This window comes from Apodemus sylvaticus, chromosome 7 (assembly GCF_947179515.1).
Source record: "Apodemus sylvaticus chromosome 7, mApoSyl1.1, whole genome shotgun sequence".
In the NCBI taxonomy this organism is placed as follows: Eukaryota; Metazoa; Chordata; class Mammalia; order Rodentia; family Muridae; genus Apodemus; species Apodemus sylvaticus.
In genome coordinates, this window is record NC_067478.1 from 65,782,617 (window position 1) to 65,798,145 (window position 15,529).

General features: G+C 44.9%; 1 protein-coding gene across 9 annotated transcripts in view; it reads left to right on the forward strand.

Moving 5' to 3' along the window:
- Map2k5 (mitogen-activated protein kinase kinase 5) overlaps positions 1-15,529 on the forward strand; it is a 221,215-nt gene that overhangs the window by 128,209 nt on the left and 77,477 nt on the right. The window lies entirely within an intron of this gene.

Below are 15,529 nucleotides of genomic sequence, written 5' to 3' on the forward strand. Positions count from 1 at the left end.
TCCAATACACTCAAGGTGGCCCCCTGTGCTCCCTCACACACTTCACATGTATTCACGTGCACACACACACTCATGCATACATACACTAGGTGTTTAGCTGGTCCAGGTGGTAAAGCGTGTACATCCCGGGAGAATACACCTTTAATGGCACTGCGAAGGCGAAGGCAGACAGGTCTAGTCTAGTCTATGCGATGGAGCTCCGGACTAGCCAGAATATATAGGATAAATCCATCTCAAATAAATAAGCCATTTAAATTTTTTTTAATGAAGTAAACAAAACACACAAAAACTTCCTTTGGAAAGGCACTGGGCCCACAGGGCTCTGCTGTGGGACTCTCAAGAGGTCTCTCACAAACCTCACTGAGGTTGGCAGTGAGCAGTCTCCCGACAGCCTTCTCTGCAGGAGTCAGAGCTCAGGTCCGCTCCAGCACGCACTTGCTCTTTTTACATTGTCCCCTCTTTCTGCCTTTGTTTGCAGCTTCCCTCCTGTCTCCTGAGTCTGAGGCGCAGAGCAGGCTGGCTCGACACGCTTGGTTAATTGGCGTGTCATCCAGTCCTGCGAGGCCCCTCCCTCTTCAGCACTTGCTCTGCTTTATTGAAGTGCTTTGAATGATGTGTTAAACGATGAAAGCAAGGACCCTGGCTTAGAAAAACGTCCCAGATAGGTGAAGAGCGTGCTCGGAGAGTCACACGGGGTCATTGTCATCAAAGTAGCACTGCCTCACAAGGATTGCTGTGGACTGCATTGTTTTGACACAGTTTTTCTTAAGTTATTTTTTTCAACTTGGTTTTTTTTTTTGGGAGGGGGGTATTTGGGGTTGTTTTGTTATAGTGCCAGAGATGGCATTTCAGGCTTCCAATGGATACACGTTCTATCTCTGAGCTGTGCCCCCGGCTGTTTATTGAAGTTTAGAATTATCTTTACAAAATAAGTCCAGAGTGAGTTCCAGGACAGCCAGGGCTAAACAGAGAAACCCTGTCTTGAAAAAATGGAAAGAAAAAAAAAGTCCATGCACTATGACACCATCCTGTGGTATGAATACCATTTCCGTCATCACCTAAGACGTAACTTGAATATGCATCCTTCATGATGCTGGCTCTGTTCCCAGTGGCTGAGAGGGACACTTTGTTCTTCTGACCATCTCTGCATCTGGCTTGTGACATGGGCATTTCCTACTTCATAGCTGAGTAAGTTATACAGAATTCAAATCTCATTCCCTCATGACCTGCATTACCCAGTGCCATCTCAGTGGTACTCAGGAATCTTTTTGGTTCAGTATTTCCAACTTCTAGAACAGCTTTAAAGTAGTTACTGAAAACAAAAACCAGATTTTAACTTTGATGGAGCCTTTGACAGATGTTTGTGGCATGTCGCTTGTCACCCACACATGAAGAAGTAATTGCTCTTTCCAACACAGCAGACTCAACAGATTCAAATTCCACCTCAGCCATAGCAGCCTAAGCAAAGAATCTTGGCTACAGTTTCTCAGGGTCTCAGTCTTTGCATCTGAGGTAGCAGCACTACCTGAGTGGGGTCAGGCCACAGTGAGAAACAGAGAGGCATTGTCAACTCTTCCCTTAAAAGGAGGAAGCTTCGGAAATGCTCACCCCTCACCAGTTCACTGGAGATGAGTAGACCGCAGGGTTAGATCCCACTCAGCTCAAGCACTGCTGATGCACAGTGCAGACACCACCGAGGAGAGCAGCTTAGGGAGGACAGCGTCAACACAGAAGCCGAGTGACCGTGACCCAGGAACAAAGATTTAGGTTATCTCAAAACCCATATTCCAGTGTGAAAGCCATTTTGTGAGGTTTTCTAGTTTTATAGAACAAAGAAAGTCGTAAGTTAAACTTCCCTTGTTTTACATCAGTGGTTCATCAGAGAAGCAGCTCCAGAGAGGCCGGGGAAGCTTCTAAGGGCCCAAGATGCTGTCTCATGATCTTAGCCTTAGGGCTGGTAAGAACTAGGGCTCTGCTAAGCTAATAGATTCTAAATGCTTCCTAGCTATTTGCTGCAAGATGTTAATTCAGACAGAGGTGGGCAGAGAGAGACTGCTCCATGGCTAGAGCTAGCCCAAGGTAAGGTAATCAGCCAGTGGGCCTCAGCGTTCCAGTCTCTCCACAGCCCTGCCCTTCCAGTCTTTCTCTGTAGACAGATCTTCCCAGAAATCCTTGTCCGCCACAGATGCTCCCAGATTCTGGATGTGATTGAACAGATAAACAGTGATTGGAAAAGAACAGCACACGTGGGAGTGTGAAGGCCTCCATTGGCAGCAAGGCAAGCAAGGGCAGTGCCCTGGCAGGAGGAGAACGCCCGATGCTCTGCACCTGGCAGTCCTTGTCCAGGAGCTGGACGTAACGATGGGGCCTAGACCATTGTTTCAGAGGTTTGTTTTTGCTTCTGGTTTCTGTGGTTAAACCAAGGCTTTGCTTGTATTTTGAGAGTGCACAAACCACACCCCCAGCCCTCAGAGTCTGTCTGAGAAGCAGTGAAACTTTTAACTACAGACCATCTCCCCAGTTCACCATAGAGACTCTCCCCAGGCCAACATGAGACTGAGTAGAGGCTCTGGAAGAATAGAAGGCATCTGGGGCCATAAAAACCTGGTCCCTGTAACCAAGAAGAGGCTCTCTAGTGACGAAGAACACAGGCAGGAGATTGGCAGGGACTTTCTCCAGGGAAGTTTGGCCAGGAAGTTTAATGTATTCAGAGGTTAGGTGTTTACCAACAGCTGCCTGACCAGATGGAGCTCACAGGAAGCCCTCAGCCAGCCCACATGTCCCACACAGGAGGTGTTCTTGATGTGCAGCACAGGTTGACTGGTGCTCCTTAAGTAGACCAGGCTAGCCTTGAGCTTGTGGCTAGTCTCCTGCCTCTGCACCGTATGTTGCTAACATTAGAGCTGTGCCTTACTCTTAACGAGATGTGAGAGAACAGAGGCCTGAGAGGACTGAGAACAAACATGTGAGGGCCTAAAGCCAGTGCAGTGAAAGCCCCGAGGAAGCCAGGATGGGGGCATCCTGGGCTCCAGAGACAGACGGGGAGGAAGGAAAGTGAGGAAACCAGGTGAGCAAGTGTGCTGTGAGCGAGTTCTCAGAACTCGTCAGAGAACCAGCTTGCACTACGAGAGAGCCATATGTGCGTGGAGTATCTTTCTCCTAGGGAATAAAAACACTAACTGGCATGTGGTAATATTTTTGTCCTCATAGCTTTAATTTTTATAATACATAGATTGTTTTTATAGCAAGAGTTCAGATGTGGTGGCACATGCCTTTAATTCTGGCACTCAGGATACAGAAGAAGGCAAATATCTGTGAGTTCAAGTTTAGCCTAGTCTACATAATGAACTTCAGGACCGCCAGGACTACAAAAAAGAAAAAGGGGAGAGAGAAAAAACTGTCAGATACATTTCTGAGAATACAATTGCTTTCCTTACCGCACCTGTTAAGGAAATAAGTAAACACATAATAGTCGGGACTATTTTCAAAACATTCAACATTAATAACCACATAGAGTCACTTTGAAAAGTAAGCTGGAGTACTGGAGAGATGGCTTAGTGGTTAAGAGCACTGTCTGCTCTTCCAAAAGACCCAGGTTCAATTCCCAGCACCCACGTGCAACTTGCAATTGTTTATAACTCCAGTTCCAAGGGGTCTAACACCCTCACACCAATGCACATAAGATAAAAAGTAAGCTGCAGGTGGCATGGTGGCACATGCCTTTATTTAATCCCAGCACTCAAAAGACAGAGGCAGGTAGATCTCTGAGTTTGAGGTGAGTCTGGTCTACAGAGCAAGTTCCAGGATAGTCAGGGCTACACAGAGAAACCCTTGAAGGGGGGAAAGGGGAAGGAAGGAAGGAAGGATGGAGGGAGGGAGGGAGGGAGGGAAGGAAGGAAGGAAGGAAGGAAGGAAGGAAGGAAGGAAGGAAGGAAGGAAGGAAGAAAAGAAGGAAAGAAGGAAGGAAAACAAGCTGCTCAGCCAGGTAATGTGACACACACCTATCATCCCATCATGAGGGAGCAGGAAGCAGGGGCATCTACTGATTGGGCCACCTCAGGGTCTTGCCATCAAAACTGGAGATGAAAGAGGAGGTAGGGAGGCAAAGACAAGCTCTTTAGACTAGCATCCTGTGTGTGCCATATTGGTAGTACGTAGCACAAGCTATGGAACGGCACCCAGAATTGGCTCCACCTCCTGCCAAAATCACAAACCAAGCCCACCCTGAAGGAGCTGAGGCTCTGTCCACTGCTTAGTCGCTGAGCCTGGTCTGAGGAGAGACGGGTAGCTCTAGTTCCCTGAAGCAGCGCTGTCCACCTTTGTGATCATGATTTGCTCAGCTTCAGGTATTTCTCCTTTTTGAATTTATTATTGTTTTGTTTCTTGAACCAGGTTCTTAATATGTACCTCTAGCTAGCCTGGAACTTGCTTTGTAAAGCATGCTCTTCAGACTTGCCGCAGTCCTCCTGCCTCTGTGTCCCCCAAAAGCCATCACCCTGCACACTCCTGCTGCCATACTTCCTCCTTCTTAGCAGTGTGAGCAGAGGCTGAACCTTCCCCCCCACACACCCCCACACCCCCACAGTGAGCTTGGCTCGCCCTAGCAGCTGTGGGAGGGCATCCTTGTTTATGAGAGCACACACTTCTCAGAGCTCTCACAGGCTGCAGGGTGTGGCTCTGGAGCTTCCTTTGAACCCCCCACCCTTCCCTGGGCTCTTCTGGAGGAAAAGAACATGGAACTGTTTCTGGCACCCATCCCCACCTCCTGCTCATCTTTCTATAGTTATGTCCTGATATTTTTATACTCTGTGACTTTTGCTCTAATATTTTTTTATAACTTGCTGAAGTGGGGGAAAAGACTGTTGAAGTGACTTTAGCAGGTGATAAAGCGACTGACTGGTCCAGTCCTTTGCAAGGTGTGTGAAGGATCCAGCTGTCTCAGACAGCCATGCCTAAATGTGCATTTTCCAGGGTCATCAGCCTCTGAATTGGATATGGAGCTGGCAGTCAGAGCTAGTGGTTCCGCTGAATGCAGCTCTGTGGAACTGGCTTTGTACTCCGCTTGCTGCAGCCCCGAGGTTAACAAAGCAGGGCGCCTCAGGTAGTTACAAGGCCACATAAGCATTTTATCCTTTTGATATATTTTAGTCTAATTGAAATTTTTTTTCCAACAGTACACACTCATGTCACCTCACCCATAGACACAGACACACCAAATTTTTAGTTGTAAAAAACACAGAATCAACAGTCGTGACATAAAAAATAAAGAAATAAGAGAGTACTGGCATTTGACACCTCAGTGCAGATGTTTGAAGGATTATTGGTGGAGAAGAAACAAGCTGTTGATTAACATCTATTGAGGCAAATCTTCCAAAGCTAAAAGCAAAACCCAAAAAAAAAAAAAAATCTCAAAAAGTTCCATAGTATTAATATACTTTACTCTTCTTTTTTTGGTCTTTGATTTTGTTTGTTTACTTTTTATTTGTTTTTCAAGACAGAGTTTTCTCTGCTTAGCCCCAGCTGTTCTGGGATTCACTCTGTTTACCAAGCTAGCCTCCAAACTTCTAGAGATTCACCTGCCTCTACCTCCTGAATGCTGGGACTAAGGTGTGAGCCACTGTGCCCAGATCAATATACTTTTCTAATAGATAAATCCCAATAATGATTCTACTCAGCAATAGAAGTATCCCTGAAGACATTTAAGTAGGAGTTAAATGCCACTTGTCCCAGAAGAAATTCTTCATAAAAGACACCAGTATGAGTGTAGATCCAGTACCGTTATTTTTGTGCATTTCAGGCCCAGGGACCATCTCTAGTGCCTGTTGCCAGCAATACTGCAAAGTCCTGCCTCCATGGAGCCCATGGTTTGAAGAAGGGTGCTTGGCAGTTGTACCTTCTCAGACAGAAGTCCTCGGGTGATCTGCGGAGCTAGTGGCATGGGGTTACCTCCTGAATAGAGAGAGGAAGAGACATGAGGAAACCAGTCTTCTTCTCAGGCAACTGCTGTAGCTCACCTAAGAGACACCCAGTGGCAAGATCCACTGCTCCTAGAATCCTCTCCCTCCTCAATCCAGTGACCTAGGAACAGTTTTAAAATCCTGTTCTCAGTCCTGCAGACTATCTTATATACTTTAGCTCTGAACTTGAAAGTGACTTTGACTTGTCTACCACAGCTATTTAGGAAGTTATTTTACACCCCTTATCCTTTACTTAGAAACTAGAGTGTTGTTTTTTAACTAATGAAGGAAGACTGCAGAACTTGGTGGCTCATGCCCCTTACCACTGAGAAAGCCACTCTAGAGGTGGCATGTGTCCACCGGTGCCACATGCAGCTTACACCAAGCAGCCCAGAACTGAGACTTTCAGATATGAAGTCTGGTGCTCTTTCCTTATTAGAACTGTTGACATTCCTCTGCTCAATGACATTCTAACCAGAAGGGTGACACACAGCTCTTCACCTGCACAGATAACTAAGTACGCTTCTGGCACTTGTCACCCCATGTAAGCTTCTGCCTGGAGTGATAGGAAATGATGAGAAGTTAGTGGGCGGACCTTTCAAAGGTGGCTCTACTTTGTAGGTATTAACTTCCCATTGTGTGAGGAAGCTGAGATCCAGAAGGACCATTCTCGAAGGTTAAGTGGCTGTACCAAGTTGCCTAGAGCAGCCAGTTCCTGTCTCTCAGATGAGGTGTGTTACTTTTGTTACAGGAGTTATAAGAGTGACACTGAGTAGACATTGAGTAAGCAGGACATTGTATAAAGGCCAAGGTGGGCTGGCTGTGCTCCTAAGCAAGGCTGTTTCCCAGCTCCACCTCAACAGTGCCCTCACAGTGGGTCTGTCCCACAGCATTTCGTAAGGTTCTATCCCAGAAACCAAGGGCCAGTTCATTTTATTCAAAAATTAATCTGGTGGGTGATATATCCGTGGTAATAGGAAGTGTGTGGGTAAGAGTCCAGTGCGGTCATCTGTCGAGTGTTGCATTGGCACCAGAGTCCGCCCCTGGGAACTCCTGGATGGAAGCTGTGCTAAGGAGATGGAAGGCTGCCCTCAAAGCCTGGGAGAGTCTTGCATTTATCCATTACTGATTAATAAGCCACTCTAAAGTAGTCCTTAAAATAATAAACATTTATTTCCTCAGGATCCTGAGAGCCAGGGGTCCTACAGGGTTCTGCCATCCCCTTCAGCGGGAAGGACGCGGGGAGCTTGTTCTCAGGTGTGCTTAAGAATGGAGGCTCGGCACTGCTTCAGCGCATGCGTGGCACCGAGTGGAGAGCCGGGAGGGCAGAGCATAGCTCTTCTGGCATTCTTGCTCCACAGACGCTCTCCGGCTCTGCCTCCTCATGGCTAGCTTCCTGTGAAAGCTATAGGACTGTAAATTCCCAGCCTCAGAAAAGGGACAACCTAGATTATGCCATGTGTTGCTGAAACAACAGGCTCCGGATAAGGAAGCACCAAGGCCAGTGTGTAGAGGCATCCTGATTAGGGATTATGTGAAGTCCATCTTGGGAACATAGTACACTACAGATTTCTGGGAGAACTGGTGTTAAGCTAAGTCTTGATGAGTGGGGTAGACATAGCAGACACCGTCCAGCTAGAGCAGCGGCACGTCCGCTGCATGACTACAGAGACCAGTTTAGAGTTGGGAGCCCATGGAAATTGTCCTCTAAGAGATGTGGCATGGTTGAAGCTACCTGTTGTCAGAGGACAGGTCAGCATTATACTCACTTCAAAGGGATGTCATTTTTTAATTCTTACAAGGCTACTAGTGGTTAGCATTAAGTACATGAGATGGGTTTCCATTTTTAAGTCTTTAATAAGAAATAATCTATCTGAATTAATTATAATGCTTAGATTTGTGAATGTGGTAGCCACTGGTCATCCTAGGCAGAGATGTGTTCGATGAGAGGGCTCTGTCTATTAAGACTTCAGACCCTGATGCATGTAGTATGTACTATGGTCATTTTGGCATGTTAGCTCAGCAACCAAACTATGCTCTTTTAGGCTGACCAGACAAGTGAAGATATCTCCAGCCCCATTTAGAATAAACACCTAATGCCTGTTGTTGCCTAGTCAAGTTTCTGGTGTCATGGAGAACATAAAAAGCTTTTGGCTTAGTGTTCACTGTACACAGTCTAAACTCCACCAAGTATTAGAGATACAGGGAGATGTTGAATACTGGCCATTACCAGGTAGACTGTGATAAAACCAGGAGTATGGATTTGTCTGCACAGTTGTGGCCAGAGTCTTCTGGAACAGACTCCCCACAGAGGAGGAAGAACAAGGGAATATATGGGAGATGTGTCCTGAAAGATTCCATTTGTCATCTGTCACCGGCTAAGGTTCCAGATAGGAGCCACCTTTGCTACTGCAGTTAGGGCTGTGCAGTCATTTGAAGAACAGTGCTTTTTCTATTACAAACGTAAAGTGGTTGCTTTCATCCATCCTAACTCAACTTTACATCTTTCTAATTCAAAATCTCACACCAAGTCTCCTCTAATGCACAGACTGCCATCAAAGGAGACCTTTTTGCAGTTGTTTGTAAGTGACTTTTAGAGATTTTGTTATATGCCAGATATTTTAATTAGCATTTCGTGAGCAGAGCCACTGATGAAAATCAACAGAGAACAATTAGAATGTCTGCAAGGCCACAAAAGTGGGCTTTTAAATAGGCTTTTTTCTTCTTCTTTTTTTTTTTTTATTAAGTTTAACAGTTAGCAGCCTCATATTTACTGTGGCCTAGTTGAAATTAATATATTACCTTTAAACACAGTATTGAGTCCAAAAGTTGTTCGGCCGGGTCTTGGTTTAATGTAGTACAGATAGACAGATAAATGTACGTGTGGCATGGTTGTGTACACACACACACACATTTATATTAAAAAATGACCCAAGTAAAATAGAATATGGGAGAAGAAGAAGGCTTGCGTTTCAGGTCAGCAGGGTTAAGAAGCCCAAGAAACCTTTAAATATTCAAAACAGTTGTTTTCAACATAGAATCTACTTTTTATCATCCTCGCTGGCCCTTCAGGATGAAGAAAAGACACTGTCCAGCTCTGGCAGTAGTTTCCTAGCAAGAGAATTAGGAGAAAGGTACTGATGCCTGAGGGGTGGGTCATGAATTAGTAATTGCTATGTGGCGGATGAGCCCGTCAGAAGAGTTGAAAATGAGGAAGTTGCCTCACCAAGCACTATCAATCACTCAGTGACCATAACTTCCAGTAATTAGTGTATTTTATGGGCTTTTGCTTCAGTGGCTCGAAAGCCCATATGCTGCACTCACAGCTAAACTTTGCCGGAGTAATATTCCAGGATGATTTATCCTCTAGCTGCACTGGGAGATAACCCTATATTAGGTGAAGATTGTGAACTAAGCTGCAATAAAGTGTAAGTTTAGGTACAGTTTGCCCAGGTTGAGACCTCAATGTATCATGCTTTTGAGCATTCATGGTCAGGCCACAGCAAGCAATCATTTCTAACAGTGAAACAAATAAAGCAATTAAAGGACCAGCATTAGGATATTGTATTTGTGAATTACTGTTGCCCTCTCCCCATTTAAGCGTCCACTGTAATAAGCCCATTTCTAATTAGAAAAACAGCAATGCTGTATTAGAATCATTTATTTGTAATGCTGTCTTTCCTCCATGATTACTGGTAATCTGGAGCAAAATCCAGGACTTTCTGAGTGGTAGAGAAGTGCTTGACTTATCCTTTTGTGCTTCTGTGTTGGGCTCCTTAAGTTACAATAAATCTACTCATGATCTGTGGAGTCTGGTGAAGTTGCGGATTTCCTTTAGAAATGCTGGCGGAGCAGGCCTGGAGGGGGCCTCCGCGTTAGGCTGTTTCTACACAAAGAGGAAAAAATGTTATTTACTAGCTCTCAGGGGACTTGGCACTCCTCGTGCGGGCATAATGAGTTATTTGCTGAGGTTCACCCAGTGCACCGGAAGTCCCCAGGGCCTTCGCAGACAGGGTTCCCTGCCATTGCCAAAACATCTGTAGAGCCCAGCGTTCTAATAATTTAACAAGCTTTGCCACCAACTTACAGTATGACCTTGGGCAAATTAATTAAGCTTCTGGTGCCTCCGTTGGGCAATAATTCTGTTTGTGTAAAAGAAATCCTTGGAGTTTGTATAGAAAGCATTATTTCAAGATAAGTATAAATTGACTAAGAAAAGAGACAGGCTTGACTCTACTGTATTCTCTGCAGATGAGATAACTCTGTGCAGCTTCTAATGATCTCTTCCTGAGCTTTCCTGAGATAGATGCTAGTGAGAAGCTAATCTCGCCAGGCTTAGATGAGGAGGTGTGTATGTGACACCTTCATTACATTTATTATCCCATCTTTAATTTCCAATGCATTATCACATCATATGAGTTAAACAATAATAGTAAAACAAACTAATTGTCTTTAATTAAAGTGAATTAGGTTTTGATTTCAATATATTTGATGTAGCAAGAACTAAGGATGTGGAGGGTCCCAAAGGTTATTAGGGCAGATTTCTGTGGGGCCTGATGATGTTAGTAATAACCCTCTTCCTCGTGGTTCTAGACACGAACAGATATGTCATTTCATCAGTCTCTGTTACTCGCACTTATGCCCCTCCACAGGGGTCGCAGATTCCACAAGTTAGCAGCTAATGGCGTTATACATTAAAAATTGAAGCTTCCCTCACTCCAAGGCCTTGCAAGGCTTTGTTCTTAAGCCCTAGACACTTTGGAGTGCAGCTGCAAACTATAGGCAGAAGATTAAATTAATTTGTAACTCTTTTTTTTTTTTTTTGGTCCTGCATTGCTAAATCCTCCACATTTAATTGAAACCCTACTTCAAGACGCTGTGTGTTTCTGTGTTCTTTGTTGTTAGTTTAACCTCCGAAGCTCTTTAACACTGGCAAATTGCTGTTATATCCTTTGGATTGTCTTGAAACCATTCCATAAGCGGACAATGAAATTGATACTTGGGAAGAAATGTCAAATCGTAGGGTAGATTTTTAAAGTGTTTAATATTTATTGTGTGTCTTCTCCAGCATTGTTTGAGGTGATTTAAGCTCGATCTTTAGGCCTGAGCACATTGGTCTTGGGGTGAAAACTCACCTAGGGAATTTTATGCCATTCAGTAGTTAGGTCTATTTTGATATTTTAAGTTTCCCTGTATCGGAATGCACCAAGTGACTGTTGGGTTTCTATGAAATGGAAGCTTAACTGCAGCACACAATCTAAATGCAAAATCCTTAGATGGAAGTTTAATTGTGTAAAATGTGCACAAGGTAATTAAGAACAAATTTTAGAACATTTCGGATTATAAAGTCTCCCTTCAGCTATATTGAAAATGCTTATTTTCAATTTGCAGTTATGCCAAGAAACATAGGATATGTCTAAATTAAGATTTTTTTTTAAAAAAAAACCGAGTGCTTTTTTGTGCAAGTGTAAACTTAAAACTCATCCCATTGCATTGCTGATGGCCTGAGTAGGTAACGTGATCTGAGTCTACCCTCCCCTGCTAAGGCTGCTTTGCCTCCTCTCTTTATAGTTCCTTGAGGGTAATTTCCCGGGCCTATTGTTACTTTGTAAATATTTTCTACCCTAACTTTCTGTTAAAATACAGAGCATTTCTATTATGTATTTGACAATGGTTCTAGTTCTCTCTCTCTCTCTCTCTCACTCTCTCTCTCTCTCTCTCTCTCTCTCTGTGTGTGTGTGTGTGTGTGTGTATGTGTATTACACATACAGAGGCCCAAATATATGTATTATTTACAGTATAAAATCCAACGTACTCCAGTGCTGTGACCTCAAGAACAATTTGTAAGTTATGGTTGGTCAGATCAAAGATCAATGACTCTGAGGACCATTTCTAGTTTCACAGTGAAATGTTAGTAATTCCTGTTATTCCAGTGGATTCCCAGCCATGTCCACAGCCGCTTTTTCCTGCCCTTTACACAAGAAATACCCCACAATCTCTGTTGAGCTGTTTGTTAACTGTTTAGTGTTTGGAATTAAAATGCACTTGTTTATTTAACATTAAATAGCATGCTTTCCCTGCCTCCTGTCCATTTCCACCCCAGCTTGAGCAGTAGACCTGTTCCAGGCCTTGCACGAAGTCACCCGTGTGGGAATGGAGGGATCAGAGAGGCTGTTGGTGGGGTGATGGCATGTCTTCATTTTTTTTAGTACACTTTTTTTAAACACTGGACTTGTGCTGCCTATATTTAAATGCTCCCCTCGTAAAGATGACAGAGCGAGTGGGCATCCCTATTGGCCAAGCCCTAATCTGTGTGCTTTGCTGCAATCCTTCTTTTTCTCCCCCTCCCTTACTTTAACTGTTAACCTATTTATAAATCTAAATCTACACACAAAGGTCATTGGTTGGCTGAACTTAAACCATTTTACTCAGTAAATTTAATTAAGAAAATACAGTGCAACTCATAAGCAAATGAGTTTTTTCCTAGTTTTAAACCAAACCACCCTCTTGAGTGCTGATTGCCTTGCCCGACCCCTGGTGATACAGAAACAGGCAAAATTAAAAAGGACATTAAAGCTTCATTAAATCTGAAACACATTTACTACAGTGACATATCTGCAGGCCATTTCAGAGAAGATTACACACTCTCTTTTGTAAGTTTCCTAATTTATAATACCTTGACAATAAAAACTGGGGAAATGCACGTTGATTAATAGGCCAGTAGGGTAAGAGCGGCGAGCAGTGCCAGCCCAGCCATCTGAGAGGCCCATGACATATGTGCTCCCTCCCAGAAGGGTTCAGCGTTTGTTTTGACTTCTGTGAAGAAGTTCTTCATGCAGCCATGTCTGCTCAGGGTGCCATTTCTACTTCTAAGTGACAGCTTGACAAAGGGTTCTGAGCCTACCCTTGTGATTCCGCCCACTTTGTCTTAAGACAAGTATTGGGGAGTCAAGAGCTCTGGGCTATGATAGACTGAAGGGTAAGGACACACGTGAAGGCAGAGTCCTCTGGAGGGACCTTCAAGCAACTGCCTTCAGTGCAGCAGACACACACACAGGACGGAGCTCACTAGTGCAGAGCTGGGACCTGTAGCCTGCTTCCACAGCAGCCCACTGGTGACACTCGTAAGAGAGGAAGTGACAATCTTGCTGCCATGGCTGTGGTATCTACCTGTCAACAGCAAAGGAGCCTCTGTGCCATGTAAATCCAAAGAGGTCACACCTGCAAAATGCCAGCAGGACTGAGATCCCAATGGATAGATGTCAGGAAAACATGAAGCAAGTTAGACCCAAGATTGCTGCTTTGCCCAGATCAGCCACTGCTATCTGTTCCTAATTAGATGGGGGCCACCGCCAACCTGCCCATACTTAAGTCTTCGCTCTGGCCCCTGCATAGTAGTGTCTTCAGTTAGTGGCACCAGCCATCCTTGCTTCGCTGTCCCAGTTATGATAGAGGGGCCAAGTGCATGCATGCACACTGCAGATCGATGACGACTGACCAGTCAGAGGCCTTGTGCTAAGATGACAGGGAGCCAGTTCTCACGTTACTCTGCTTTTGTTCATTATACCTTTTGCATATTTTATGTCTCTATGTTTGTTTTGTTTTGGAAAGAGCCTCACTGTGTGGCCTAGGCTGATACTGAAGTCATGATCCTGTCACTATAGCTTTCTAAAGTCCTGAGATTACAGATACACACCACCAGACCTGTCTTGTTTCTTAATTCTTTAGGCTGCAAGAGCCAGGAGTGCCAGCATCTGCTGGGTCACATAGATCTTGATAATATGTGTGGTAGGCAAGTTGCCTCTGCCAGTCAGTCATGTGGGCAGAGATCTCCCTCAGTCCCTCAGTTCAACATGTATGTCCATGAAAGTGTGTACATTTCTCTGTAAGAGATTAAGCCCCTATGTTTTAGGTTTGTTCTATCAGTTATTAGGCTCTTAGCCATTTTAGATGAGAAATCCTTCTTGTGCTGTCTCTTTATCCCAGATGAAATTCATACAACTCAATGTGATAATAGGTTCGTTCAGCTGCCGGTCACTCCTCAGTGCCTGCCAGGTCACTTACAGAATGGTACCCCACCACAGCAGACCACAGAGACTCCTGAGTCAGTCCGCACACTCACAAAAGTATAGTCACACCCTGTATTTTTCAAATCTAAGACAAGCCTACAGCTTGTGCTGTTCTAGAGCAGAGTGGGGGCAGCATAGCAGCACGTAGACAGCAGCCAGCCAGACAAGAGGGACCCTGGAGACGCAGGGAGCACCTGAGAGGGACCCTGGTGATGCAGGGAGCACCTGAGAGGGACCCTGGCGATGCAGGGAGCACCTGAGAGGGACCCTGGTGACGCGGGGAGGCATCCATCCTCCCTCCCTCCTCTGCCTTATTTGACCTGTTTTCTCATTTGAACATGAAAAGATTGAGGAAATCCATCAAATGAAATAACGATAGCTTCAATTTATATCTTGAAAATCCATATACTTATGAATGTCCATGAGATATGAATACAAGGTGGCACTTAACTAGATATCCTAACACACAGAGGCACGCACAGCACACACAAAACATCCAAGTGAGTGTCCGCCTTCTCAGAGGGCCACCACACAGACTCCTAGAGTTCATTGTTATTATGCCGCTGTGCAGATTGCCCTTAGAGCTCAGAAACCTCATCACCTCCGTTTGTCCCTTAGTGATCTTTGTAGGTATTCAGGGTTTGAATATACATGGGGCATTCAGGCATCAGGCTACACAGAAGTCACATAATCACTAAGCTAAGGGGTGTCATCTTAAATGAAAGCTGTGATTAGTTCTCATAAAGTGAAAGAAGTGTTCTTTTGTTGCCCAGAATGATTTGAAACACCATTTTGAAGTGTTTGAGAAATGTCACTTCTTTGAAACAAGTATGCAGCTGTCAGGCTCTCAGAAGACAGTGCCAGTGTGCTGGGAAGAACCCTGGACTGAGAAGCAGGCTTTGGGGACAGTCCCTAGATTTCTCTTGACTAACTGTGTGAGGATTCCTTGTGGGTTTGTGTCTGCCCTGTAGGTCCACATGCTCAGATGCATTCTGGCTGCCCTGGTGCTGTGCTCCTCCTTTGCAGACAGTTACAGATACATATGGAGGGCTCAGAATGGACAGTGGGCCATGCCAGGAAGCTGGACATTTTCAGGATTGTGCCCTTTAAATAGGTTGTTGTAAACCGAGCTCTGTGATTCAGGCCCTTGTTCCCAACACTCAGGAGGCGGAGGCAGGCAGATCTGTGAGTCTGAGACCAGCCTAGACAGCCAGGACTGTGTACAGAGACCCTGTTGAAAGAGAGACAAGGGAGACGAAGGGCTCTGATCGTATTATTGTTATATCAAGTCTATCCTGGTCAGAGTTGCTTAGTTGTAACATGCGGGGTAACAGAAGTGACTAGCCCAGAAACAAAGAGCAATATATAAATCAAAATTGGTATGGAGGGTTCACTCTCCCAGGTTCAGACTGAGGCCTGTAGTTCCACCCTGGCAGCCTTCCCTGGCCAGTTTCGTTCTCATGACTGCCCCGTCCGTGGGCAGTTCTGTACTAGTGGTCCTCT